This window comes from Drosophila bipectinata, unplaced genomic scaffold, assembly GCF_030179905.1.
Source record: "Drosophila bipectinata strain 14024-0381.07 unplaced genomic scaffold, DbipHiC1v2 scaffold_53, whole genome shotgun sequence".
NCBI lineage: Eukaryota > Metazoa > Arthropoda > Insecta > Diptera > Drosophilidae > Drosophila > Drosophila bipectinata.
In genome coordinates this window covers 23,730-50,533 of record NW_027222977.1, presented here as the reverse complement: position 1 = coordinate 50,533, position 26,804 = coordinate 23,730, and the positions used below count along the sequence as shown (strand labels likewise).

Below are 26,804 nucleotides of genomic sequence, written 5' to 3'. Positions count from 1 at the left end.
ACGCATCGCATCACGCTGCACGGTGGCAATCAGCTGATGATCCGTCTGATCCACGCAACGCACAGTCACTGGAGAGCAGATGTACTCGAGGTACACAATCCTACCGATGCCGAGTCTGCGATGGGATCCATCCATTGAAAAAGTGTCGGCGCTTCCTACGCCTTAGTGCCGAGGAGCGGCTCCGAGCGGCTCTCGCGAACCGCTATTGCTCGAGCTGCCTGGCCCACGAGCATTCCGACGGATCCTGTCGGCGTGGAGACGGCTGTAAGACGTGTGGTCAGGATCACCACACGCTGCTGCACCCCGTGACCAAGGAGCACCGGTCACCGCCCGCGGGAGACAGTACACGGGGTGTCTCGCTCTCTCGTCGGCCGTCAACAGCCAACTCCCGGCGCGGTTCGGGTGCTTCTCGCCCTGCGTTCGCCATTTTCCGGCATTCCCAAACCGATCCACGGCCGCCTACTTCCCGGCACTCGTCGATAACTCTTCGGCATTCTTCCGCCACTGGCCGGCAGCCGTCAAGTGCTCCACTGCATTCGTCCGCCACCCATCGGGTGCCGTCCACCGCTCGTCCGCCCGCGTCATCCGCGCCCAGGCAATTTTCCGCCTCTCCTCGAGGGCCCTCGCAGGACGCGGTCGCTGCGCCCACCCTATCGTCGCTGCTGAACAGGAACAGCGTCAATATCGGGACCCGGATTTTTCTGGAATCTTTTTGCGGAACCACGCCCCCCTACACAAGTAGTTTAAGTAATTTTGTGTTAATAAAATGTAATAAATCATCGATCAGATGTGAAAAATTCAACCAGTTTGGTTATTGAGTCCAACTTTTTGGACAGTCCATCAACGGTGCGGCAGCTGCGAAGGACAGCCTTGAGTAGATCCTCAGGAGGTGAGCCTTCCATAGGGGGCTCTCCGGAGAGGGAATCCAAGTCACTTCCAGGGGAACAACTGTGGCCAGGTTGGTCCGACGAGGACAGCCACTGAGATGGCATTCCTGGCCTTTCCAAAGCGATGGGAGAGGGCATCCTGTAACGTGATTCCCGCTGCTCAGGCACACAATGGGGTTTTTCTGGAGGAGAACGACGCATAGGTGGACCACAGTCATAACTGGAGTCGGTTGAATAGCCCTGGACCGGTAGTCCTGAACGCCGAGAGGATGCGCTGTGGTGGCGACGGCGAAGTAAGGAGTGCTTTCGGTTAGATGAAGTTTTTGGTGGTTGAGAATTTAGATAGGATGGGCCAGAGTCGCTGCTGGATCTGCTGTGGTCACCATGGGTTAACAAAAAGGACACACGAGGTGCCTTGGAGTTAAGCTGAGTAGATGGCTTCAGTTGCCGAGCACGGCGGGATGTGGTTGGCGGGGATTGAGAACGTTGAGGAATCAGGCTGGGGCGATGGCGCCGAGACGGAGAGAGTGCACGGCGAGATGATGTTGTGCGTGGCCGAGATGGTCGATTAGTTGTGCAAGAATCGCCGCTGGAGTTGCTCAAGTCATCCCGAGCTGGCGATGGAGCTGGGCGAGGTGGCTTGGAGTGGTGCGGATCACGCTTAGTAGGTGAAGGAAGCGGTTTAAGTAGATTGAGCGCACGATGGGAAGTCATTGGAGGAGATATACACTGCTGAGATGGCGAGGTGGAAAGATGACGCTGAGCCGAGGAGTTAGTTGGTCCTAGAGAAAGACTTTCCTTTGCTTCCATGAACTTAACACAGCCTTTGTAAGTGGCAACATGTTTGCCACCACAGTTGGCGCACTTAGGTGGGGAAGACCATGGAAGTGGGCAGACGGCCTTGTGATGCGGGCCAGCTCAGATTACACAGACGGGATCGCGGCGGCAGTAGTTTTTAGTGTGCCCGTAACGCTGGCCCCGCTGACACATTGTAGGCTCTTCCGATTGCCTTTGACGCTCGATGGTAACAGGCCTGTTGCAGAGCTTCTTGATAGCAAGGAATTCGTCAACACGTTCCAGGTCGAACGGTGCTACAGCAATCTCAAAAAGGTTCATTGGCTCATGGCTACGATAAAACCTCAGGTTTCGGATATGGCATAACGTGAAGTTTAAAAACTCAAATTCCGCACGAATACTTGAGATAGGAATTGAGTGATGAAGACCTCGAATAATAAAGCGACGATAGTCATTTAAATGTCGCATAATTGAGTGGGCCCGATATCCTGATCCATACAAGTTCGAGAGGATGAGGGAGTGATCTTCCTCGGTGAAGCAGGTCACCTTAACTCTGCCCTCATCCAGACGGGTAACCTCATAGTCGATAATCTTCGAGGAGCAGGAGCTAAGGAATCCTTTAAAGTTGAATACTGATGATACATCCAAAACAATTATTGGGGGGATGTCAACCACTTCATTCGATGAAGCAGCCATGGTACAGTTTTTTATTTTCTTTTCCTTAGTGTGTTTGTCAAATACGACCGATCGCAGTTAAGGCTTGTGAAAGAGTGAAACAGAATCGCAATGGCTGAAAAAATGGTGCAGCACAATGAAACGAAAACTACGCATTAGAATAAGGCGACAGCGCAGAGCAACTTTAAGAGAGTATATGCGTATAACACTTTGTTCTATGTGTGTGGGAGTTGCATACGGAGGAAAAGAAGCACAGAAGGAGAGCAAGCAATAGATTTGTAGTTTTTGTGATAAAGAAATGCATGCATATGGATAATATAAAATACTTGTGTTGCAAGCTTTAATATTGATTCCTTTCTAGTGTTATTTCCTTTAAGATTGGCAGAATAAGGATTTATGCTATAATTTAAATGAACAATTAAAAGATCATCATGACGTAGATGGTTTAATTTCCAAAGAACTTTCATATTGCCATTTAACTGTATTGTAGTTAGGTCTACAAAATACTGGGGGTTGTGTTAATAGGTAAATCATTGGATTGGCTAATAGAACTCCACAGTTTTCAGGATAGTCATTAAGGTGCACTCCTTATAATGGAGCAATGTCATTTTTTGAGAAGGTATCTAGTAATGAGCAGTTAGATTTGTGGGGCCACTGCCAGTATTAGTTAGCGACTTGGGGTCAGCAACAATTGCGTGTATGAGAGAAATGAGGGAATCAAGTTTTATACTTAGGTCACTTACAGAGGACACACTCTGTTGCATCATTAGCAGGAGGTCGCCATTAGTTGATGAGGGAGCAGACCAGGTTCTTTGAGGCAAGCCAATTGGTGCAGATTGGGGGTTGTGTGAGGATGCTGCATTTTGTTTCGGGTAACGGCTTCTCTCGTGCTGGTGTAATTGACTGGTGATTGCGCTGGAATGCATGACAACATTCATGTTTGAGACATGTTTGTCATTTTCGAGTCGCTGCTCATTCATAAGTTGCTGCTCATTCCTAAGTTGCTGTTGAAGTTTCTTTAAATGATTTTCAGCTGGATTACGCGGTAGAAGATTTTGAGGAGGCGTATGGGGAGAGTTACTAAACGGATTCCTTTTCCTCGCTCTAACCAATGACTTTAAGCATAACTGGCAAAGCTATGTTAGTATATAATTGAGTAGCACATGTTGTTAACAATTTTAGCAATAAGTTTTCTCGTTGCAAATCCATTCCCAATCAAGAAATCAGCGCCTGCATAGGATGTAGTATCAGGGCAAACATCAGCCTTTATTAATCCAAGGTATGTCGCAAAATTTGTAGAAACAAAACAAGTTCATTCTGACAGTTAATAAGTTGAACATTATCTAGTAACAGGCAATTATATTTGGAGTAAAAAAAGCAGGAATTATTAGATGCAAAATTTCTTATTGCAGATCTATACACCAAAGAATCCAATATGTGTACAGGTGTCTATTAATTCAGTATGATGAATTAATAGATCCAGGCTTGTATTAGCAGATCAACCTCACACCAGTGGTCACAGGAATTGAGATTAGAAAGTTACAGTAGGTGGGCAGATTTATTTGGAGCAGATTCATTGTAGCTTTATTCCTGTTTGAGAGTCCAGCACAGGCAGCAGAGCCAACTGCATAGCAGACATCCAGGTTGAATTTACTACAGGTATGTGGATGCAAAAGTAATAGTATGATAAGATTAATCCAAGTTTAAATTATTGTTCCAGTTATGGGGGACAAGCAGCAAGAGGATGCCAAGCAAAGCCAGCGAAGGCAGATAAAGAAGTAGCAGGCAGCATCTGATTAATCCATGATCCTACAAATCAGTATCACTGAGCCACGTTCTGAGCCAGGGAACTAGTATATGATTGAATTCCAACTGCAAGGCGGACACCGGGATGGATTAATCACAAGTATATAGAGAAATTAATAGAAGTACGCTGAGTTTAATTTGTTTCCAAAATCCTATTTCCGCAGAGGTATATTAGCAGCAAGGATGACGCCAAAAGCAGAGCGCGACGCTAACTAGCCAAGGTAAAAAATGCGTGGCACAGTGGGACAACCATTCTCCAGGTCCAGCGACGATGCACGGATATCATTGCACCGCGCTCAGTAGACACACAGCACTTATTAACAGGTCCCAAATTAATAGCGCCATATAATATCAGCAGGTATAGAACCATAGAGACTGGAAAGCTTCACTAGGTAGACAGATTCATTTTAAGTAGATTAATGGTAATGATTTCATCTAATATTTCTAATTGCAGTTTTATTCCTGTTTGAGTATCCAGTAAATGTACCAGAGCCAGTCACATACATAGGAGTCGTTTGAGTTTGGTTAATCACAGGTATGTAGACAAATAGGCAGCAAAATAGTAAGTTTAATCCAAATTAAAAATTTCTGTATGAGTTGTGCAGAATAAGCAGCAAGAAGAACGACGACCAAGGTTGGAGGGCAAATTTAGGAGCAGCAGGCAATCTCCGATCCACCACCGGTCAAGAAACCAGCATGTATTTGGGATCCAGCCGCGAAGGCAGACATCAGGATGGATCAGTCGCAAGTATGTAGACAAATTATTAGCAGCATGCTGAGTTTAATCTGTTATCAAAATCCTATTTCCGTAGAGGTACATTAGCAGCAAGAATGACGCCAAAACAAAACACAATGACAACCAAGCAGGGTCAAGAAATGTACGGCATAGTGGAACAACCAATCTCCAAGTCCAGCAAAGAAGTACAGATAACACTGCGCCACGCTCAGTAGGCACACAGCATTAACTACTAGGCTCTGAATTAGTAGCGCCGTATCATTTCAGCAGTCTCGGAACCATTGAGATTGGAAAACTTCACTAGATAGGCAGATTCGCCTTGAGTAAACCAATGGAAATGACTTCATCCAATATTACCAACTGCAGCTCTACTCTTGTTTAAGTATCCAGTAACTGAACAGAGCCAACCACATGTTTAGGAGCCGTACAAGTTAGATTGAGCATAGGTAAGTCAGTATAATAAGTTTAATCAAATTTTAAAAATTCTTTATCAGTTGAATAGGATAAGCAGCAAGAAGAACATTGAGTAAGGTTGGAAGGCAGATTAGGAGCAGCAGGTGAACTCCGATTTGTTACTGGTTCAGAAGCTAGTATGCGTTCAGGATCCAGCCGCAAAGCAGACATCAGGACGGATCAATCGCAAGTATGTAGACAAATTAATAGCAGTATTCTGAGTTTAATCTGTTTTCAAAATCCTATTTCCATATAGGTATATTAGCAGCAAGGATGACGCTAAAAACAGAGCGTGATGTAAATTAACCAGGGTCGATAATGTATGGCATAGTGAAACGACTATTCTCCAAGTCTGGTGGCGATGTACAGGATGCGTAATAATTAGTATTCCAAATAGCCGTTATGACAGGATAAGTTAATATGTGATAGTCAGGTAGTCGCGGCCAAGGGCAGATTGCTGAAGAAACCTGGGACAAAATAGTACATTAAAGTATTTGTGGTTGGCAAGGTAATTCTGCATTGACTGAACAAAATCATGGTCTTAATAAAATTCGTTTCCAATTTGCCGTTTCAGGCTGGAGAGCCTATCATCTAGTTGCTGTTCAGGAGTAGGTGGTGGAATCTTACTCAGAGAAGGTGGAATCATAACAAGACGTTGAATGTATTCTGGTTGGCATTTGATTTTCTGCACTGTTTACCTGCGTGTATAAACACTACTACGGACCCACCATGGTGGAGTGTTTACCCAGAACATCAAGAAGCGCTGAAAAGGATCACATTCAAGCTTTAGGCATTCAATCTCTTCACAAGCTTCAGTAGCTAATTTCCTTTAAGCCTATTTACATCCGTAAGCTGCTACATTAGAGAATCAATCCAGTTTTAAATTCCTGATTTAGTTATGGAAGAATATGAGCAGCGAAATACGCTAAACAGGCTGAAGAGAGCAAATATAGGAGCTGCAAACGAATTCCTAAGACTGGCAGATTGGCTAGAAAAAGCAGTCAGTTTATCCAAGGATACTGCAACGTTACGTTACTCAAGTGGGTGCTTAGCAGTTGGTCAGGATTCCGTCAGATGAACAGCTGTTGGATTAAATGATGCCAGTAAGTAAGAGAAGTTGATTTGGAGTAAGGCAGAAGCAATAATTTTATTTTCCATCATAGATTAACTCCCAATTGAGGGGCAGACATATGTTATCCAGCTGCAGCAAAGATTTTAGGATGGATTAATTACAGGAACGTAAATAAATTAGCAGCAGATTGTAGGAATTAACCAGTTCATAGAATCCTATATCTGTTAAGACGGATTAGCGACGAAATTAACTCCGATCATGTCTGGAGAGGGCGAGTAAAAAGGATCAGGAACAGCAGAATAAAAATAGAACTAAAAAACCAGAATTTTATTTTTTCCAGAATTTTTCCAGAATTAAGAAAACCAATTTTAGTTTTAATGAATTATATTAAAGTAGTTTAAGTAATTTTGTGTTAATTAAATGTAATAAATCATCGATCAGATGTGAAAAATTCAACCAGTTCGGTTATTGAGTCCAACTTTTTGGACAATCCATCAACGGTGCGGCAGCTGCGAAGGACAGCCTTGAGTAGATCCTCAGGAGGTGAGCCTTCCATAGGGGGCTCTCCGGAGAGGGAATCCAAGTCACTTCCAGGGGAACAACTGTGGCCAGGTTGGTCCGACGAGGACAGCCACTGAGATGGCATTTCTGGCCTTTCCAAAGCGATGGGAGAAGGCATCCTGTAACGTGATTCCCGCTGCTCAGGCGCACAATGGGGTTTTTCTGGAGGAGAACGACGCATAGGTGGACCACAGTCATAACTGGAGTCGCTTGAATAGCCCTGGACCGGTAGTCCTGAACGCCGAGAGGATGCGCTGTGGTGGCGACGGCGGAGTAAGGAGTGCTTTCGGTTAGATGAAGTTTTTGGTGGTTGAGAATTTAGATAGGATGGGCCAGGATAGGATTAACAAAAAGGACACACGAGGTGCCTTGGAGTTAAGCTGAGTAGATGGCTTCAGTTGCACAGCACGGCGGGATGTGGTTGGCGGGGATTGAGAACGTTGAGGAATCAGGCTGGGGCGATGGCGCCGAGACGGAGAGAGTACACGGCGAGATGATGTTGTGCGTGGCCGAGATGGTCGATTAGTTGTGCAAGAATCGCCGCTGGAGTTGCTCAAGTCATCCCGAGCTGGCGATGGAGCTCGGCGAGGTGGCTTGGAGTGGTGCGGATCACGCTTAGTAGGTGAAGGAAGTGGTTTAAGTAGATTGAGCGCACGATGGGAAGTCATTGGAGGAGATATACACTGCTGAGATGGCGAGGTGGAAAGATGACGCTGAGCCGAGGAGTTAGTTGGTCCTAGAGAAAGACTTTCCTTTGCTTCCATGAACTTAACACAGCCTTTGTAAGTGGCAACATGTTTGCCACCACAGTTGGCGCACTTAGGTGGGGAAGACCATGGAAGTGGGCAGACGGCCTTGTGATGCGGGCCAGCACAGACTACACAGACGGGATCGCGGCGGCAGTAGTTTTTAGTGTGCCCGTAACGCTGGCACCGCTGACACATTGTAGGCTCTTCCGATTGCTTTTGACGCTCGATGGTAACAGGCCTGTTGCAGAGCTTCTTGATAGCAAGGAATTCGTCAACACGTTCCAGGTCGAACGGTGCTACAGCAATCTCAAAAAGGTTCATTGGCTCATGGCTACGATAAAACTTCAGGTTTCGGATATGGAAATTCCGCACGAATACTTGAGATAGGAATTGAGTGATGAAGACCTCGAATAATAAAGCGACGATAGTCATTTAAATTTCGCATAATTGAGTGGGCCCGATATCCTGATCCATACAAGTTCGAGAGGATGAGGGAGTGATCTTCCTTGTTGAAGCAGGTCACCTTAACTCTGCCCTCATCCAGACGGGTAACCTCATAGTCGATAATCTTCGAGGAGCAGGAGCTAAGGAATCCTTTAAAGTTGAATACTGATGAGACATCCAAAACAATTATTGGGGGATGTCAACCACTTTATTCAATGAAGCAGCCATGGTACAGTTTTTTATTTTCTTTTCCTTAGTGTGTTTGTCAAATACGACCGATCGCAGTTAAGGCTTGTGAAAGAGTGAAACAGAATCGCAATGGCTGAAAAAATGGTGCAGCACAATGAAACGAAAACTACGCATTAGAATAAGGCGACAGCGCAGAGCAACTTTAAGAGAGTAAGTGCGTATAACACTTTGTTCTATGTGTGTGGGAGTTGCATACGGAGGAAAAGAAGCACAGAAAGAGGACCAACCAATAGATTTGTAGTTTTTGTGATAAAGAAATGCATGCATATGGATAATATAAAATATTTGTGTTGCAAGCTTTAATATTGATTCCTTTCTAGTGTTATTTCCTTTAAGATTGGCAGAATAAGGATTTATGCTATAATTTAAATGAACAATTAAAAGATCATCATGACGTAGATGGTTTAATTTCCAAAGAACTTTCATATTGCCATTTAACTGTATTGTAGTTAGGTCTACAAAATACTGGGGGTTGTGTTAATAGGTAAATCATTGGATTGGCTAATAGAACTCCACAGTTTTCAGGATAGTCATTAAGGTGCACTCCTTATAATGGAGCAATGTCATTTTTTGAGAAGGTATCTAGTAATAAGCAGTTAGATTTTTGTGGGGCCACTGCCAGTATTAGTTAGCGGCTTGGGGTCAGCAACAATTGCGTGTATGAGAGAAATGAGGGAATCAAGTTTTATACTTAGGTCACTTACAGAGGACACACTCTGTTGCATCATTAGCAGGAGGTCGCCATTAGTTGATGAGGGAGCAGACCAGGTTCTTTGAGGCAAGCCAATTGGTGCAGATTGGGGGTTGTGTGAGGATGCTGCATTTTGTTTCGGGTAACGGGTTCTCTCGTGCTGGTGTGATTGACTGGTGATTGCGCTGGAATGCATGACAACGTTTATGTTTGAGACATGTTTGTCATTTTCAAGTCGCTGCTCATTCCTAAGTTGCTGTGGAAGTTTCTTTAAATGATTTTCAGCTGGATTACGCGATAGAAGATTTTGAGGAGGCGTATGGGGAGAGTTACTAAACGGATTCCTTTTGCCTAATTTAGGATTTGACGAAGGAGTGTTAGCTTTGTTAAGATGGGGCTGAACGTCAGACATTATAGTTGCTCTACGACCACTAGGAGATCGCAGTTGATCCCTGAAACCTTCACGGATGAAATCCTGCTGTTGTAAGGATGTATTTTGAGGTAGCTGCTTGTACTGTTGCTGATAACTGTCGTAGTAGGTGGGTTGGGGGTAAACCTAACCCTAGATTGGTGTGTCCTAGATTGACCATTATCGGCAGAGTGTATACGATAGGCAAGAAGACGGGTTTTGAATTCTTTGTACACCGTGCAACCTTTATAACTGACAATATGTCCCAGACCACAATTGGCACACTTTGGATTGGCAATTCTAGTATTTGCACAGTCCGTGGAAGGGTGGCTTCCAGCACACTTAAGACAGACAAAGTCTCGGCGGCAGAAGTTCTTTGTGTGTCCAACAGCGTGTGTTTGTGTGTTACCCAGCATAGTAACGGAGAGGATCCTGTCATTAGAGTTATCCAAAGAAGGTGCCAGTTCAACCTCAAACAAATCCAGCGGCTTGTGACTACGGCGGTGCTTGATATTATTTATATAGCGGACAGTGAAGCCCAAGTTGCTAAGGAGTTTGCGGATCTGATCATAAGGTGTAGAATGGTGGAGTCGACGAATAATCAACCTATACCCTCGATCAGAACGAGGTTGGTGAGTATGAGTTGCTTGTTATCAGTCTCTAATTTGTTCATGATTAATTGGTAGGTGGTGGAGTTGCTGCAGGTTATTTTGATACAGTTTCCATTTAGTGCTGTAGTGGTGAAGTTTTTTTCCAAAACTCTTGGAATGGAGTTAAGAGAATCAAGGAGGGGTTGGATGATAGTCACATTATGAAGGAAAATAGCCGGAATTTTATCCTCTGGATTACGAAGAGAAGCCAGTCTGAGCAGAATCGCAGCATCCTTGCTGGTAGAGGGACCATCTTGAAGAAAATTATCCGGAACTTTATCCTCAGACCTATGATTGATGGGAAGATTGGGATCCTTAGTTGAGTTTTTACTCGTGGAGGGAATGTTAGCAACATTTGAATTAAATTTTGGTAAAAGAATATCACTCTTAGAGGAACTAGTGTTATGGCTAGCAGAACCACGCTTGGAGCGCTTGCGTAGAGATAAGGATAGAGGGAATGGTTTCTTCCTCTTACTACACATTGGTCCTCGTTTACCAATGAGCAAAGGAAGCTCCCGAGAAATTTTCGGAGTGGAGGTGGATAACGGGTCAGTGCTACATTCCATGTGGACAACGTCTGAAGTCTCCATCGCAGTGACACTTTCCTGATTCGCAGAGGTAGGTTTATTGATGGCTGTGCAACCAGGAGAGCCTAGGTGATGTAGAGACACTTTTTTCGAAGGAACTAGCAGAGCTGACGATGGATAGAGGTAGTGCATCCACGTTTTCATTTAGATTGACTTCCTCTACCTCCAGACTAAGATCCATGTTGTTGCTGTTGCTGGGATTAGAGGTGATGGGTTCCATCCTACCACGTGTAAAACTCAGTTACGTAAAAGACGACTATGTATGGAGGAGTATGATGGAGTTCTTGCAGTGGATCAGTAGATGTAATGGAGAAGTAAAAAGTATTGGTGCAGTTTGATGAGTTCGTGCAGTTATATGTATTAGCACAATGGTGAGATTTGCACAACGTCAATACAGATAAAATTACAATTGTAACAGAAAAAAAAATGTACGTGTAATAGATGTATGAAGAAGTCTGCCTACGTGTATTCAGCCACATACACGAAACAGATGCTTGTAATAGTATGCGCAAAATTAAAAGTTCACGTGGAACAGTTTTTAAAAAATTAAAAATTGGTTGTGAAGTATTAAAATAAAGCACGCACACTATTCATAGGATTAAGTTAATACACTTGCCACAACATGTATATTTATAATTTAGGAGTAACTTCTTTTTTTTTTCAGTTCAGGGCGTGCCTTTGAAGAGGTCACAACTAGCACTGATAGCCACTACCAGAGTGGTTACAGCTTTTTATTTGCGTTATATACAGTGATTACTTACACTAATACATTTTATACAAATATTAGATAACATAAGAAGCAATTAATAACAAGCTTATAGGAATAATTGAATTACTAACAGTTTTTAACATATAAGATTTGGAGTATCAATAAAGAGAAAAGTAAACAGAATAACTGAAGTATTTTATGAATAATGCAGATTTAGTATAAGGATAATTATTTACTAAGAACGTTGAGTCCAAGCGTCGACCTGGAATCCTGAAGGCCAAATCAGTGGTCAGAACGCTGGGTAAATGGAGAGCGAATTGGAAAGCCGGTACTCAATGGCAGAGTAGTTGATTGGAGGCTACTGCAAAAGTTAGGAGTTCAGGAGTCACAGATGTAAACAGGTGCAGTTGGTGAGGAATGATGCAGGTTAAGAGTAGTAGGATATAATTTGGAGCAATTAAATAATAGATGCAACAGAATTAGGTAGTAGACAATGAGTATAAAAGAGTTTTGAATTCACTTAGATAAAGATAAAATTCGATCGTAGGGTCCAAGCATCGACCTGAAGTCCTGGTGGCCAAGCCAGAGATTCAAACGCTGGGAAGATGAAGCTGGATTGGAAAGCCGGTGCCCAGTGGCAGGGTAGCTGGTTGGAGGCTGCTACCAGAGCTAGGAATACAGTGCCCGATCCCCAAGTTTAGGGTAATTGGTAATCAGGAGTCATAGATATACGCAGGTGTAGTTGGGAAGGAGTGATGTAGATTTAACAATAGCCAACTGGAATATCAATCAGCAGTCAGGGGTAGCAGGTGCCTGAGAATTTTGAGGAGTAAATTAGTAGGAAAGGTATGGTTATACTGCCTTTCCCGGCAAATCAGTGCCATAGTAATCTTATAATTTTAGTAAATTGGCTGACCAGTCAAGGGTCAGATACATTTGTTTATTTAAGGTAGAGCTTCGTTTAGTTAAACAACATGTATAGCAACAAGTTGCTAGGTAGTGTAGAAACAAATGTTTCAGAGACAGGGTTGCTGTGTGATAGCAACATAAAGAAACTGAGCGTCAGAGTGTAGGGTAGGAGGGCATGTGAGGAATATACATGGGTCTCGCTCTAACCAATGACTTTAAGCATAACTGGCAAAGCTAAGTTAGTATTAGTGCAGTGTGCAATGCAAGAAAAACAATAATTGAGTAGCACATGTTGTTTACAATTTTAGCAATAAGTTTTCTCGTTGCAAATCCATTCCCAATCAAGAAATCAGCGCCTGCATAGGATGTAGTATCAGGGCAAACATCAGCCTTTATTAATCCAAGGTATGTGGCAAAATTTGTAGAAACAAAACAAGTTCGTTCTGACAGTTAATAAGTTGAACATTATCTAGTAACAGGCAATTATATTTGGAGTAAAAAAGCAGGAATTATTAGATGCAAATTTTCTTATTGCAGATCTATACACCAAAGAATATAAGCATAAGTTAACAGCAGTATGATGAATTAATAGATCCAGGCTTGTATTAACAGATCAACCTCACACCAGTGGTCACAGGAATTGAGATTAGAAAGTTACAGTAGGTGGGCAGATTTATTTGGAGCAGATTCATTGTAGCTTTATTCCTGTTTGAGAGTCCAGCACAGGCAGCAGAGCCAACTGCATAGCAGACATCCAGGTTGAATTTACTACAGGTATGTGGATGCAAAAGTAATAGTATGATAAGATTAATCCAAGTTTAAATTATTGTTCCAGTTATGGGGGACAAGCAGCAAGAGGATGCCAAGCAAAGCCAGCGAAGGCAGATAAAGAAGTAGCAGGCAGCATCTGGTTAATCCATGATCCTACAAATCAGTATCACTGAGCCACGTTCTGAGCCAGGGAACTAGTATGTGATTGAATTCCAACTGCAAGGCAGACACCGGGATGGATTAATCGCAAGTATATAGAGAAATTAATAGAAATATGCTGAGTTTAATTTGTTTCCAAAATCCTATTTCCGCAGAGGTATATTAGCAGCAAGGATGACGCCAAAAGCAGAGCGCGACGCTAACTAGCCAAGGTCAAAAATGCGTGGCACAGTGGGACAACCATTCTCCAGGTCCAGCGACGATGCACGGATATCATTGCACCGCGCTCAGTAGACACACAGCACTTATTAACAGGTCCCAAATTAATAGCGCCATATAATATCAGCAGGTATAGAACCATAGAGACTGGAAAGCTTCACTAGGTAGACAGATTCATTTTAAGTAGATTAATGGTAATGATTTCGTCTAATATTTCTAATTGCAGTTTTATTCCTGTTTGAGTATCCAGTAAATGTACCAGAGCCAGTCACATACATAGGAGTCGTTTGAGTTTGGTTAATCACAGGTATGTAGACAAATAGGCAGCAAAATAGTAAGTTTAATCCAAATTTAAAATTTCTGCATGAGTTGTGCAGAATAAGCAGCAAGGAAACGACGAGCAAGGTTGGAGGGCAAATTTAGGAGCAGCAGGCAATCTCCGCTTCCACCACCGGTCAAGAAACCAGCATGTATTTGGGATCCAGCCGCGAAGGCAGACATCAGGATGGATCAGTCGCAAGTATGTAGACAAATTAGTAGCAGCATGCTGAGTTTAATCTGTTATCAAAATCCTATTTCCGTAGAGGTACATTAGCAGCAAGAATGACGCCAAAATAAAACACAATGACAACCAAGCAGGGTCAAGAAATGTATGGCATAGTGGAACAACCAATCTCCAAGTCCAGCAAAGAAGTACAGATAACACTGCGCCACGCTCAGTAGGCACACAGCATTAACTACTAGGCTCTGAATTAGTAGCGCCGTATCATTTCAGCAGTCTCGGAACCATTGAGATTGGAAAACTTCACTAGATAGGCAGATTCGCCTTGAGTAAAGCAATGGAAATGACTTCATCCAATATTACCAACTGCAGCTCTACTCTTGTTTAAGTATCCAGTAACTGAACAGAGCCAACCACAGCATAATAAGTTTAATCAAATTTAAAAATTCTTTATCAGTTGAGTAGGATAAGCAGCAAGAAGAACATCGAGTAAGGTTGGAAGGCAGATTAGGAGCAGCAGGTGAACTCCGATTTGTTACTGGTTCAGAAGCTAGTATGCGTTCAGGATCCAGCCGCAAAGCAGACATCAGGACGGATCAATCGCAAGTATGTAGACAAATTAATAGCAGTATGCTGAGTTTAATCTGTTTTCAAAATCCTATTTCCATATAGGTATATTAGCAGCAAGGATGACGCTAAAAACAGAGCGTGATGTAAATTAACCAGGGTCGATAATGTATGGCATAGTGAAACGACTATTCTCCAAGTCTGGTGGCGATGTACAGGATGCGTAATAATTAGTATTCCAAATAGCCGTTATGACAGGATAAGTTAATATGTGATCGTCAGGTAGTCGCGGCCAAGGGCAGATTGCTGAAGGAACCTGGGACAAAGTAGTACATTAAAGTATTTGTGGTTGGCAAGGTAATTCTGCATTGACTGAACAAAATCATGGTCTTAATCAAATTCGTTTTCAATTTGCAGTTTCAGGCTGGAGAGCCTATCATCTAGTTGCTGTTCAGGAGTAGGTGGTGGAATCTTACTCAGAGAAGGTGGAATCATAACAAGGCGTTGAATGTATTCTGGTTGGCATTTGATTTTCTGCACTGTTTACCTGCGTGTATAAACACTACTACGGACCCACCATGGTGGAGTGTTTACCCAGAACATCAAGAAGCGCTGAAAAGGATCACATTCAAGCTTTAGGCATTCAATCTCTTCACAAGCTTCAGTAGCTAATTTCCTTTAAGCCTATTTACATCCGTAAGCTGCTACATTAGAGAATCAATCCAGTTTTAAATTCCTGATTTAGTTATGGAAGAATATGAGCAGCGAAATACGCTAAACAGGCTGAAGAGAGCAAATATAGGAGCTGCAAACGAATTCCTAAGACTGGCAGATTGGCTAGAAAAAGCAGTCAGTTTATCCAAGGATACTGCAACGTTACGTTACTCAAGTGGGTGCTTAGCAGTTGGTCAGGATTCCGTCAGATGAACAGCTGTTGGATTAAATGATGCCAGTAAGTAAGAGAAGTTGATTTGGAGTAAGGCAGAAGCAATAATTTTATTTTCCATCATAGATTAACTCCCAATTGAGGGGCAGACATATGTTATCCAGCTGCAGCAAAGATTTTAGGATGGATTAATTACAGGAACGTAAATAAATTAGCAGCAGATTGTAGGAATTAACCAGTTCATAGAATCCTATATCTGTTAAGACGGATTAGCGACGAAATTAACTCCGATCATGTCTGGAGAGGGCGAGTAAAAAGGATCAGGAACAGCAGCATAAAAATAGAATTAAAAAACCAGAATTTTATTTTTTCCAGAATTTTTCCAGAATTAAGAAAACCAATTTTAGTTTTAATGAATTATATTTAAGTAGTTTAAGTAATTTTGTGTTAATAAAATGTAATAAATCATCGATCAGATGTGAAAAATTCAACCAGTTTGGTTATTGAGTCCAACTTTTTGGACAGTCCATCAACGGTGCGGCAGCTGCGAAGGACAGCCTTGAGTAGATCCTCAGGAGGTGAGCCTTCCATAGGGGGCTCTCCGGAGAGGGAATCCAAGTCACTTCCAGGGGAACAACTGTGGCCAGGTTGGTCCGACGAGGACAGCCACTGAGATGGCATTCCTGGCCTTTCCAAAGCGATGGGAGAGGGCATCCTGTAACGTGATTCCCGCTGCTCAGGCGCACAATGGGGTTTTTCTGGAGGAGAACGACGCATAGGTGGACCACAGTCATAACTGGAGTCGCTTGAATAGCCCTGAACCGGTAGTACTGAACGCCGAGAGGATGCGCTGTGGTGGCGGCGGGGAGGTAAGGAGTGCTTTCGGTTAGATGAAGTTTTTGGTGGTTGAGAATTTAGATAAGATGGGCCAGAGTCGCTGCTGGATCTGCTGTGGTCACCATGGGTTAACAAAAAGGACACACGAGGTGCCTTGGAGTTAAGCTGAGTAGATGGCTTCAGTTGCCGAGCACGGCGGGATGTGGTTGGCTGGGATTGAGAACGTTGAGGAATCAGGCTGGGGCGATGGCGCCGAGACGGAGAGAGTACACGGCGAGATGATGTTGTGCGTGGCCGAGATGGTCGATTAGTTGTGCAAGAATCGCCGCTGGAGTTGCTCAAGTCATCCCGAGCTGGCTTGGAGTGATGCGGATCATGCTTAGTAGGTGAAGGAAGCGGTTTAAGTAGATTGAGCGCACGATGGAAAGTCATTGGAGGAGATATACACTGCTGAGATTGCGAGGTGGAAAGATGACGCTGAGCCGAGGAGTTAGTTGGTCCTAGAGAAAGACTTTCCTTTGCTTCCATGAACTTAACACAGCCACTTACAAGGCAACATGTTTGCCACCACAGTTGGCGCACTTAGGTGGGGAAGACCTTGGAAGTGGGCAGACGGCCTTGTGATGCGGGCCAGCACAGATTACACAGACAGGATCGCGGCGGCAGTAGTTTTTAGTGTGCCCGTAACGCTGGCACCGCTGACACATTGTAGGCTCTTCCGATTGCCTTTGACGCTCGATGGTAACAGGCCTGTTGCAGAGCTTCTTGATAGCAAGGAATTCGTCAACACGTTCCAGGTCGAACGGTGCTACAGCAATCTCAAAAAGGTTCTTTGGCTCATGGCTACGATAAAACTTCAGGTTTCGGATATGGCATAACGTGAAGTTCAAAAGCTCAAATTCAGCACGAATACTTGAGATAGGAATTGAGTGATGAAGACCTCGAATAATAAAGCGACGATAGTCATTTAAATGTCGCATAATTGAGTGGGCCCGATATCCTGATCCATACAAGTTCGAGAGGATGAGGGAGTGATCTTCCTTGGTGAAGCAGGTCACCTTAACTCTGCTCTCATCCAGACGGGTAACCTCATAGTCGATAATCTTCGAGGAGCAGGAGCTAAGGAATCCTTTAAAGTTGAATACTGATGAGACATCCAAAACAATTATTGGGGGGATGTCAACCACTTTATTCGATGAAGCAGTGCAGTTTTACAGTTGGTACAGTTTTTTATTTTCTTTTCCTTAGTGTGTTTGTCGAATACGACCGATCGCAGTTAAGGCTTGTGAAAGAGTGAAACAGAATCGCAATGGCTGAAAAAATGGTGCAGCACAATGAAACGAAAACTACGCATTAGAATAATGCGACAGCGCAGAGCAACTTTAAGAGAGTATGTGCGTATAACACTTTGTTCTATGTGTGTGGGAGTTGCATACGGAGAAAAAGAAGCACAGAAGGAGAGCAAGCAATAGATTTGTAGTTTTTGTGATAAAGAAATGCATGCATATGTATAATATAAAATATTTGTGTTGCAAGCTTTAATATTGATTCCTTTCTAGTGTTATTTCCTTTAAGATTGGCAGAATAAGGATTTATGCTATAATTTAAATGAACAATTAAAAGATCATCATGACGTAGATGGTTTAATTTCCAAAGAACTTTCATATTGCCAATTAACTGTATTGTAGTTAGGTCTACAAAATACTGGGGGTTGTGTTAATAGGTAAATCATTGGATTGGCTAAAAGAACTCCACAGTTTTCAGGATAGTCATTAAGGTGCACTCCTTATAATGGAGCAATGTCATTTGTCAGCAGTTAGATTTTTGTGGGGCCACTGCCAGTATTAGTTAGCGACTTGGGGTCAGCAACAATTGCGTGTATGAGAGAAATGAGGGAATCAAGTTTTATACTTAGGTCACTTACAGAGGACACACTCTGTTGCATCATTAGCAGGAGGTCGCCATTAGTTGATGAGGGAGCAGACCAGGTTCTTTGAGGCAAGCCAATTGGTGCAGATTGGGGGTTGTGTGAGGATGCTGCATTTTGTTTCGGGTAACGGCTTCTCTCGTGCTGGTGTGATTGACTGGTGATTGCGCTGGAATGCATGACAACATTTATGTTTGAGACATGTTTGTCATTTTCAAGTCGCTGCTCATTCATAAGTTGCTGCTCATTCCTAAGTTGCGGTTGAAGTTTCTTTAAATGATTTTCAGCTGGATTACGCGATAGAAGATTTTGAGGAGACGTATGGGGAGAGTTACTAAACGGATTCCTTTTGCCTAATTTAGGATTTGACGAAGGAGTGTTAGCTTTGTTAAGATGGGGCTGAACGTCAGACATTATAGTTGCTCTACGACCACTAGGAGACCGCAGTTGATCCCTGAAACCTTCACGGATGAAATCCTGCTGTTGTAAGGATGTATTTTGAGGTAGCTGCTTGTACTGTTACTGATGACTGTCGTAGTAGGTGGGTTGGGGATTAAACCTAACCTTAGATTGGTGTGTCCTAGATTGACCATTATCGGCAGAGTGTATACGATAGGCAAGAAGACGGGTTTTGAATTCTTTGTACACCGTGCAGCCTTTATAACTGGCAATATGTCCCAGACCACAATTGGCACACTTTGGATTGGCAATTCTAGTGTTTGCACAGTCCGTGGAAGGGTGGCTTCCAGCACACTTAAGACAGACAAAGTCTCGGCGGCAGAAGTTCTTTGTGTGTCCAAAGCGTTGGCATCTGTGGCACTGAGCCGGCTCCATTCTCCTTAATTGCCGCTCTACTGTAACCCTCTGATTACCCAGCATAGTAACGGAGAGGATCCTATCATTAGAGTTATCCAAAGAAGGTGCCAGTTCAACCTCAAACAAATCCAGCGGCTTGTGACTACGGCGGTGCTTGATATTATTTATATAGCGGACAGTGAAGCCCAAGTTGCTAAGGAGTTTGCGGATCTGATCATAAGGTGTAGAATGGTGGAGTCGACGAATAATTAACCTATACCCTCGATCAGAACGAGGTTGGTGAGTATGAGTTTGCTTGTTATCAGTCTCTAATTTGTTCATGATTAATTGGTAGGTGGTGGAGTTGCTGCAGGTTATTTTGATATAGTTTCCATTTAGTGCTGTAGTGGTGAAGTTTTTCTCCAAAACTCCTGGAATGGAGTTAAGAGAATCAAGGAGGGGTTGGATGATAGTCACATTATGAAGGAAAATAGCCGGAATTTTATCCTCTGCATTACGAAGAGAAGCCAGTCTGAGCAGAATCGCAGCATCCTTGCTGGTAGAGGGACCATCTTGAAGAAAATTATCCGGAACTTTATCCTCAGACCTATGATTGATGGGAAGATTGGGATCCTTAGTTGAGTTTTTACTCGTGGAGGGAATGTTAGCAACATTTGAATTAAATTTTGGTAAAAGAATATCACTGAGGATCTGGACTTTGGAAGCACTCTTAGAGGAACTAGTGTTATGGCTAGCAGAACCACGCTTGGAGCGCTTGCGTAGAGATAAGGATAGAGGGAATGGTTTCTTCCTCTTACTACACATTGGTCCTGGTTTACCAATGAGCAAAGAGCTCCCGAGAAATTTTCGGAGTGGAGGTGGATAACGGGTCAGTGCTACATTCCATGTGGACAACGTCTGAAGTCTCCATCGCAGTGACACTTTCCTGATTCGCAGAGGTAGGTTTATTGATGGCTGTGCAACCAGGAGAGCCTAGGTGATGTAGAAACACTTTTTTTTTCGAAGGAACTAGCAGAGCTGACGATGGATAGAGGTAGTGCATCCACGTTTTCATTTAGATTGACTTCCTCTACCTCCAGACTAAGATCCATGTTGTTGCTGTTGCTGGGATTAGAGGTGATGGGTTCCATCCTACCACGTGTAAAACTCAGTTACGTAAAAGACGACTATGTACGGAGGAGTATGATGGAGTTATTGCAGTGGATCAGTAGATGTAATGGAGTAGTAAAAAGTATTGGTGCAGTTTGGTGAGTTCGTGCAGTTATATGTATTAGCACAATGGTGAGATTTGCACAACGTCAATACAGATAAAATTACAATTGTAACAGAAAAAACAATATACGTGTAATAGATGTATGAAGGAGTCTGCCTACGTGTATTCAGCCACATACACGAAACAGATGCTTGTAATAGTATGCGCAAAATTAAAAGTTCACGTGGAACAGTTTTTAGAAAATTAAAAATTGGTTGTGAAGTATTAAAATAAAGCACGCACACTATTCATAGAATTAAGTTAACACACTTGCCACAACATGTATATTTATAATTTAGGAGTAACTTCTTTTTCTTTTTCAGTTTTTTTCTTTTTTATTTTCTTTTCTTTTTTCTTTTTTCAGGGCGTGCCTTCGATGAGGTCACAACTAGGACTGATAGCCACTACCAGAGTGGTTACAGCTTTTTATTTGCGTAATATACAGTGATTACTTACACTAATACATTTTATACAAATATTAGATAACATAAGAAGCAATTAATAACAAGCTTATAGGAATAATTGAATTACTTACAGTTTTTAACATATAAGATTTGGAGTATCAATAAAGAGAAAAGTAAACAGAATAACTGAAGTATTTTATGAATAATGCAGATTTAGTATAAGGATAATTATTTACTAAGAACGTTGAGTCCAACCGTTGACCTGGAATCCTGAAGGCCAAATCAGTGGTCAGAACGCTGGGTAAATGGAGAGCGAGTTGGAAAGCCGGTACTCAATGACAGAGTAGTTGTTTGGAGGCTACCGCAAAAGTTAGGAGTTCAGGAGTCACAGATGTAAACAGGTGCGGTTGGTGAGGAATGATGCAGGTTAAGAGTAGTAGGATATAATTTGGAGCAATTAAATAATAGATGCAACAGAATTAGGTAGTAGACAATGAGTATAAAAGAGTTTTGAATCCACTTAGATAAAGATAAAATTCGATCGTAGGGTCCAAGCATCGACCTGAAGTCCTGGTGGCCAAGCCAGAGATCCAAACGCTGGGAAGATGAAGCTGGATTGGAAAGCCGGTGCCCAGTGGCAGGGTAGCTGGTTGGAGGCTGCTACCAGAGCTAGGAATACAGTGCCCGATCCCCAAGTTTAGGGAAATTGGTAATCAGGAGTCACAGATATACGCAGGTGTAGTTGGGAAGGAGTGATGTAGATTTAACAATAGCCAACTGGAATATCAATCAGCAGTCAGGGGTAGCCGGAGCCTGAAAATTTTGAGGAGTAAATTAGTAGGAAAGGTATGGTTATACTGCCTTTCCCGGCAAATCAGTGCCATAGTAATCTTATAATTTTAGTAAATTGGCTGACCAGTCAGATACATTTGTTTATTTAAGGTAGAGCTTCGTTTAGTTAAACAACATGTATAGCAACAAGTTGCTAGGTAGTGTAGAAACAAATGTTTCAGAGACAGGGTTGCTGTGTTATAGCAACATAAAGAAACTGAGCGTCAGAGTGTAGGGTAGGAGGGCATGTGAGGAATATACATGGGTCTCGCTCTAACCAATGACTTTAAGCATAACTGGCAAAGCTAAGTTAGTATTAGTGCTAACTTAGTGCTAACTAGTGTTAATAGTAGTAACAGGCAATTATATTTGGAGTAAAAAAGCAGGAATTATTAGATGCAAAATTTCTTATTGCAGATCTATACACCAAAGAATCCAATATGTGTACGTGTGTAGTATGTGTAGTATGTGTTGGCCGTCAAGCAGAGTTTAAGTTGGATTAAACACAGGTATGTACATAAGTTTACAGCAGTATGATGAATTAATAGATCCAGGCTTGTATTAACAGATCAACCTCACACCAGTGGTCACAGGAATTGAGATTAGAAAGTTACAGTAGGTGGGCAGATTTATTTGGAGCAGATTCATTGTAGCTTTATTCCTGTTTGAGAGTCCAGCACAGGCAGCAGAGCCAACTGCATAGCAGACATCCAGGTTGAATTTACTACAGGTATGTGGATGCAAAAGTAATAGTATGATAAGATTAATCCAAGTTTAAATTATTGTTCCAGTTATGGGGGCCAAGCAGCAAGAGGATGCCAAGCAAAGCCAGCGAAGGCAGATAAAGAAGTAGCAGGCAGCATCTGATTAATCCATGATCCTACAAATCAGTATCACTGAGCCACGTTCTGAGCCAGGGAACTAGTATGTGATTGAATTCCAACTGCAAGGCAGACACCGGGATGGATTAATCCCAAGTATATAGAGAAATTAATAGAAGTATGCTGAGTTTAATTTGTTTCCAAAATCCTATTTCCGCAGAGGTATATTAGCAGCAAGGATGACGCCAAAAGCAGAGCGCGACGCTAACTAGCCAAGGTCAAAAATGCGTGGCACAGTGGGACAACCATTCTCCAGGTCCAGCGACGATGCACGGATATCATTGCACCGCGCTCAGTAGACACACAGCACTTATTAACAGGTCCCAAATTAATAGCGCCATATAATATCAGCAGGTATAGAACCATAGAGACTGGAAAGCTTCACTAGGTAGACAGATTCATTTTAAGTAGATTAATGGTAATGATTTCATCTAATATTTCTAATTGCAGTTTTATTCCTGTTTGAGTATCCAGTAAATGTACCAGAGCCAGTCACATACATAGGAGTCGTTTGAGTTTGGTTAATCACAGGTATGTAGACAAATAGGCAGCAAAATAGTAAGTTTAATCCAAATTTAAAATTTCTGTATGAGTTGTGCAGAATAAGCAGCAAGGAAACGACGAGCAAGGTTGGAGGGCAAATTTAGGAGCAGCAGGCAATCTCCGCTTCCACCACCGGTCAAGAAACCAGCATGTATTTGGGATCCAGCCGCGAAGGCAGACATCAGGATGGATCAGTCGCAAGTATGTAGACAAATTAGTAGCAGCATGCTGAGTTTAATCTGTTATCAAAATCCTATTTCCGTAGAGGTACATTAGCAGCAAGAATGACGCCAAAACAAAACACAATGACAACCAAGCAGGGTCAAGAAATGTATGGCATAGTGGAACAACCAATCTCCAAGTCCAGCAAAGAAGTACAGATAACACTGCGCCACGCTCAGTAGGCACACAGCATTAACTACTAGGCTCTGAATTAGTAGCGCCGTATCATTTCAGCAGTCTCGGAACCATTGAGATTGGAAAACTTCACTAGATATGAAATGACTTCATCCAATATTACCAACTGCAGCTCTACTCTTGTTTAAGTATCCAGTAACTGAACAGAGCCAACCACATGTTTAGGAGCCGTACAAGTTAGATTGAGCATAGGTAAGTCAGCATAATAAGTTTAATCAAATTTAAAAATTCTTTATCAGTTGAATAGGATAAGCAGCAAGAAGAACATCGAGTAAGGTTGGAAGGCAGATTAGGAGCAGCAGGTGAACTCCGATTTGTTACTGGTTCAGAAGCTAGTATGCGTTCAGGATCCAGCCGCAAAGCAGACATCAGGACGGATCAATCGCAAGTATGTAGACAAATTAATAGCAGTATGCTGAGTTTAATCTGTTTTCAAAATCCTATTTCCATATAGGTATATTAGCAGCAAGGATGACGCTAAAAACAGAGCGTGATGTAAATTAACCAGGGTCGATAATGAATGGCATAGTGAAACGACTATTCTCCAAGTCTGGTGGCGATGTACAGGATGCGTAATAATTAGTATTCCAAATAGCCGTTATGACAGGGTAAGTTAATATGTGATCGTCAGGTAGTCGCGGCCAAGGGCAGATTGCTGAAGGAACCTGGGACAAAGTAGTACATTAAAGTATTTGTGGTTGGCAAGGTAATTCTGCATTGACTGAACAAAATCATGGTCTTAATCAAATTCGTTTTCAATTTGCCGTTTCAGGCTGGAGAGCCTATCATCTAGTTGCTGTTCAGGAGTAGGTGGTGGAATCTTACTCAGAGAAGGTGGAATCATAACAAGGCGTTGAATGTATTCTGGTTGGCATTTGATTTTCTGCACTGTTTACCTGCGTGTATAAACACTACTACGGAGTCACCATGGTGGAGCGTTTACCCAGAACATCAAGAAGCGCTGAAAAGGATCACATTCAAGCTTTAGGCATTCAATCTCTTCACAAGCTTCAGTAGCTAATTTCCTTTAAGCCTATTTACATCCGTATGCTGCTACATTAGAGAATCAATCCAGTTTTAAATTCCTGATTCAGTTATGGAGGAATGGGAGCAGCGAAATACGCTAAACAGGCTGAAGAGAGCAAATATAGGAGCTGCAAACGAATTCCTAAGACTGGCAGATTGGCTAGAAAAAGCAGTCAATTTATCCAAGGATACTGCAACGTTACGTTACTCAAGTGGGTGCTTAGCAGTTGGTCAGGATTCCGTCAGATGAACAGCTGTTGGATTGAATGATGCCAGTAAGTAAGAGAAGTTGATTTGGAGTAAGGCAGAAGCAATAATTTTATTTTCCATCATAGATTAACTCCCAATTGAGGGGCATACATATGTTATCCCGCTGCAGCAAAGATTTTAGGATGGATTAATTACAGGAACGTAAATAAATTAGCAGCAGATTGTAGGAATTAACCAGTTTATAGAATCCTATATCTGTTAGGACGGATTAGCGACGAAATTAACTCCGATCATGTCTGGAGAGGGCGAGTAAAAAGGATCAGGAACAGCAGCATAAAAATAGAATTAAAAAACCAGAATTTTATTTTTTCCAGAATTTTTCCAGAATTAAGAAAACCAATTTTAGTTTTAATGAATTATATTTAAGTAGTTTAAGTAATTTTGTGTTAATAAAATGTAATAAATCATCGATCAGATGTGAAAAATTCAACCAGTTTGGTTATTGAGTCCAACTTTTTGGACAGTCCATCAACGGTGCGGCAGCTGCGAAGGACAGCCTTGAGTAGATCCTCAGGAGGTGAGCCTTCCATAGGGGGCTCTCCGGAGAGGGAATCCAAGTCACTTCCAGGGGAACAACTGTGGCCAGGTTGGTCCGACGAGGACAGCCACTGAGATGGCATTCCTGGCCTTTCCAAAGCGATGGGAGAGGGCATCCTGTAACGTGATTCCCGCTGCTCAGGCGCACAATGGGGTTTTTCTGGAGGAGAACGACGCATAGGTGGACCACAGTCATAACTGGAGTCGCTTGAATAGCCCTGAACCGGTAGTACTGAACGCCGAGAGGATGCGCTGTGGTGGCGACGGCGGAGTAAGGAGTGCTTTCGGTTAGATGAAGTTTTTGGTGGTTGAGAATTTAGATAGGATGGGCCAGAGTCGCTGCTGGATCTGCTGTGGTCACCATGGGTTAACAAAAAGGACACACGAGGTGCCTTGGAGTTAAGCTGAGTAGATGGCTTCAGTTGCCGAGCACGGCAGGATGTGGTTGGCGGGGATTGAGAGAGAACGTTGAGGAATCAGGCTGGGGCGATGGCGCCGAGACGGAGAGAGTACACGGCGAGATGATGTTGTGCGTGGCCGAGATGGTCGATTAGTTGTGCAAGAATCGCCGCTGGAGTTGCTCAAGTCATCCCGAGCTGGCTTGGAGTGATGCGGATCATGCTTAGTAGGTGAAGGAAGCGGTTTAAGTAGATTGAGCGCACGATGGAAAGTCATTGGAGGAGATATACACTGCTGAGATTGCGAGGTGGAAAGATGACGCTGAGCCGAGGAGTTAGTTGGTCCTAGAGAAAGACTTTCCTTTGCTTCCATGAACTTAACACAGCCACTTACAAGGCAACATGTTTGCCACCACAGTTGGCGCACTTAGGTGGGGAAGACCTTGGAAGTGGGCAGACGGCCTTGTGATGCGGGCCAGCACAGATTACACAGACAGGATCGCGGCGGCAGTAGTTTTTAGTGTGCCCGTAACGCTGGCACCGCTGACACATTGTAGGCTCTTCCGATTGCCTTTGACGCTCGATGGTAACAGGCCTGTTGCAGAGCTTCTTGATAGCAAGGAATTCGTCAACACGTTCCAGGTCGAACGGTGCTACAGCAATCTCAAAAAGGTTCATTGGCTCATGGCTACGATAAAACTTCAGGTTTCGGATATGGCATAACGTGAAGTTTAAAAACTCAAATTCCGCACGAATACTTGAGATAGGAATTGAGTGATGAAGACCTCGAATAATAAAGCGACGATAGTCATTTAAATGTCGCATAATTGAGTGGGCCCGATATCCTGATCCATACAAGTTCGAGAGGATGAGGGAGTGATCTTCCTTGGTGAAGCAGGTCACCTTAACTCTGCCCTCATCCAGACGGGTAACCTCATAGTCGATAATCTTCGAGGAGCAGGAGCTAAGGAATCCTTTAAAGTTGAATACTGATGAGACATCCAAAACAATTATTGGGGGGATGTCAACCACTTTATTCGATGAAGCAGTACAGTTTTACAGTTGGTACAGTTTTTTATTTTCTTTTCCTTAGTGTGTTTGTCAAATACGACCGATCGGAGTTAAGGCTTGTGAAAGAGTGAGAAACAGAATCGCAATGGCTGAAAAAATGGTGCAGCA

The 26,804-nt window shown here is 42.9% G+C and overlaps 3 long non-coding RNA genes across 17 annotated transcripts; all 3 read left to right on the top strand.

Annotated features, from left to right (window-relative positions):
• The first annotated feature begins 4,411 nt into the window (after positions 1–4,411).
• On the top strand, positions 4,412–15,977 carry LOC122321843 (uncharacterized). Of its 9 annotated transcripts, none has more exons than XR_011444130.1 (9): positions 4,414–4,555; positions 4,618–4,698; positions 4,769–4,911; positions 4,976–5,345; positions 5,394–5,542; positions 5,609–5,860; positions 5,927–6,199; positions 6,249–6,455; positions 6,516–6,788. It is a non-coding gene; the product is annotated as an uncharacterized lncRNA (long non-coding RNA). The 9 variants fall into 9 exon arrangements; XR_011444127.1 differs by lacking the exons at positions 5,394–5,542; positions 5,609–5,860; positions 5,927–6,199; positions 6,249–6,455; positions 6,516–6,788 and adding exons at positions 14,499–14,639; positions 14,706–14,957; positions 15,024–15,296; positions 15,346–15,552; positions 15,613–15,977 and having other exon boundaries at positions 4,419–4,555; XR_011444133.1 differs by having other exon boundaries at positions 4,412–4,555; positions 5,394–5,538; positions 5,927–6,455; positions 6,516–6,790.
• Positions 12,885–14,469, top strand: LOC122321841 (uncharacterized). Of its 3 annotated transcripts, XR_011444135.1 has the most exons (7): positions 12,900–13,156; positions 13,218–13,403; positions 13,468–13,695; positions 13,758–13,838; positions 13,909–14,051; positions 14,116–14,362; positions 14,423–14,442. It is a non-coding gene; the product is annotated as an uncharacterized lncRNA (long non-coding RNA). The 3 variants fall into 3 exon arrangements; XR_011444136.1 differs by having other exon boundaries at positions 12,885–13,156; positions 13,235–13,403; positions 14,116–14,469; XR_006246314.2 differs by having other exon boundaries at positions 12,886–13,156; positions 14,116–14,469.
• A 6,439-nt stretch (positions 15,978–22,416) lies between the features above and the next one.
• LOC122321856 (uncharacterized) lies at positions 22,417–25,120 on the top strand. Of its 5 annotated transcripts, none has more exons than XR_011444140.1 (9): positions 22,418–22,530; positions 22,595–22,822; positions 22,885–23,178; positions 23,243–23,586; positions 23,634–23,782; positions 23,849–23,966; positions 24,030–24,100; positions 24,167–24,695; positions 24,756–25,120. It is a non-coding gene; the product is annotated as an uncharacterized lncRNA (long non-coding RNA). The 5 variants fall into 5 exon arrangements; XR_006246328.2 differs by having other exon boundaries at positions 22,420–22,530; positions 22,885–22,965; positions 23,036–23,178; positions 23,849–24,100; XR_011444141.1 differs by having other exon boundaries at positions 22,417–22,530; positions 23,642–23,782; positions 23,849–24,100.
• The last annotated feature ends 1,684 nt before the right edge of the window (positions 25,121–26,804 follow it).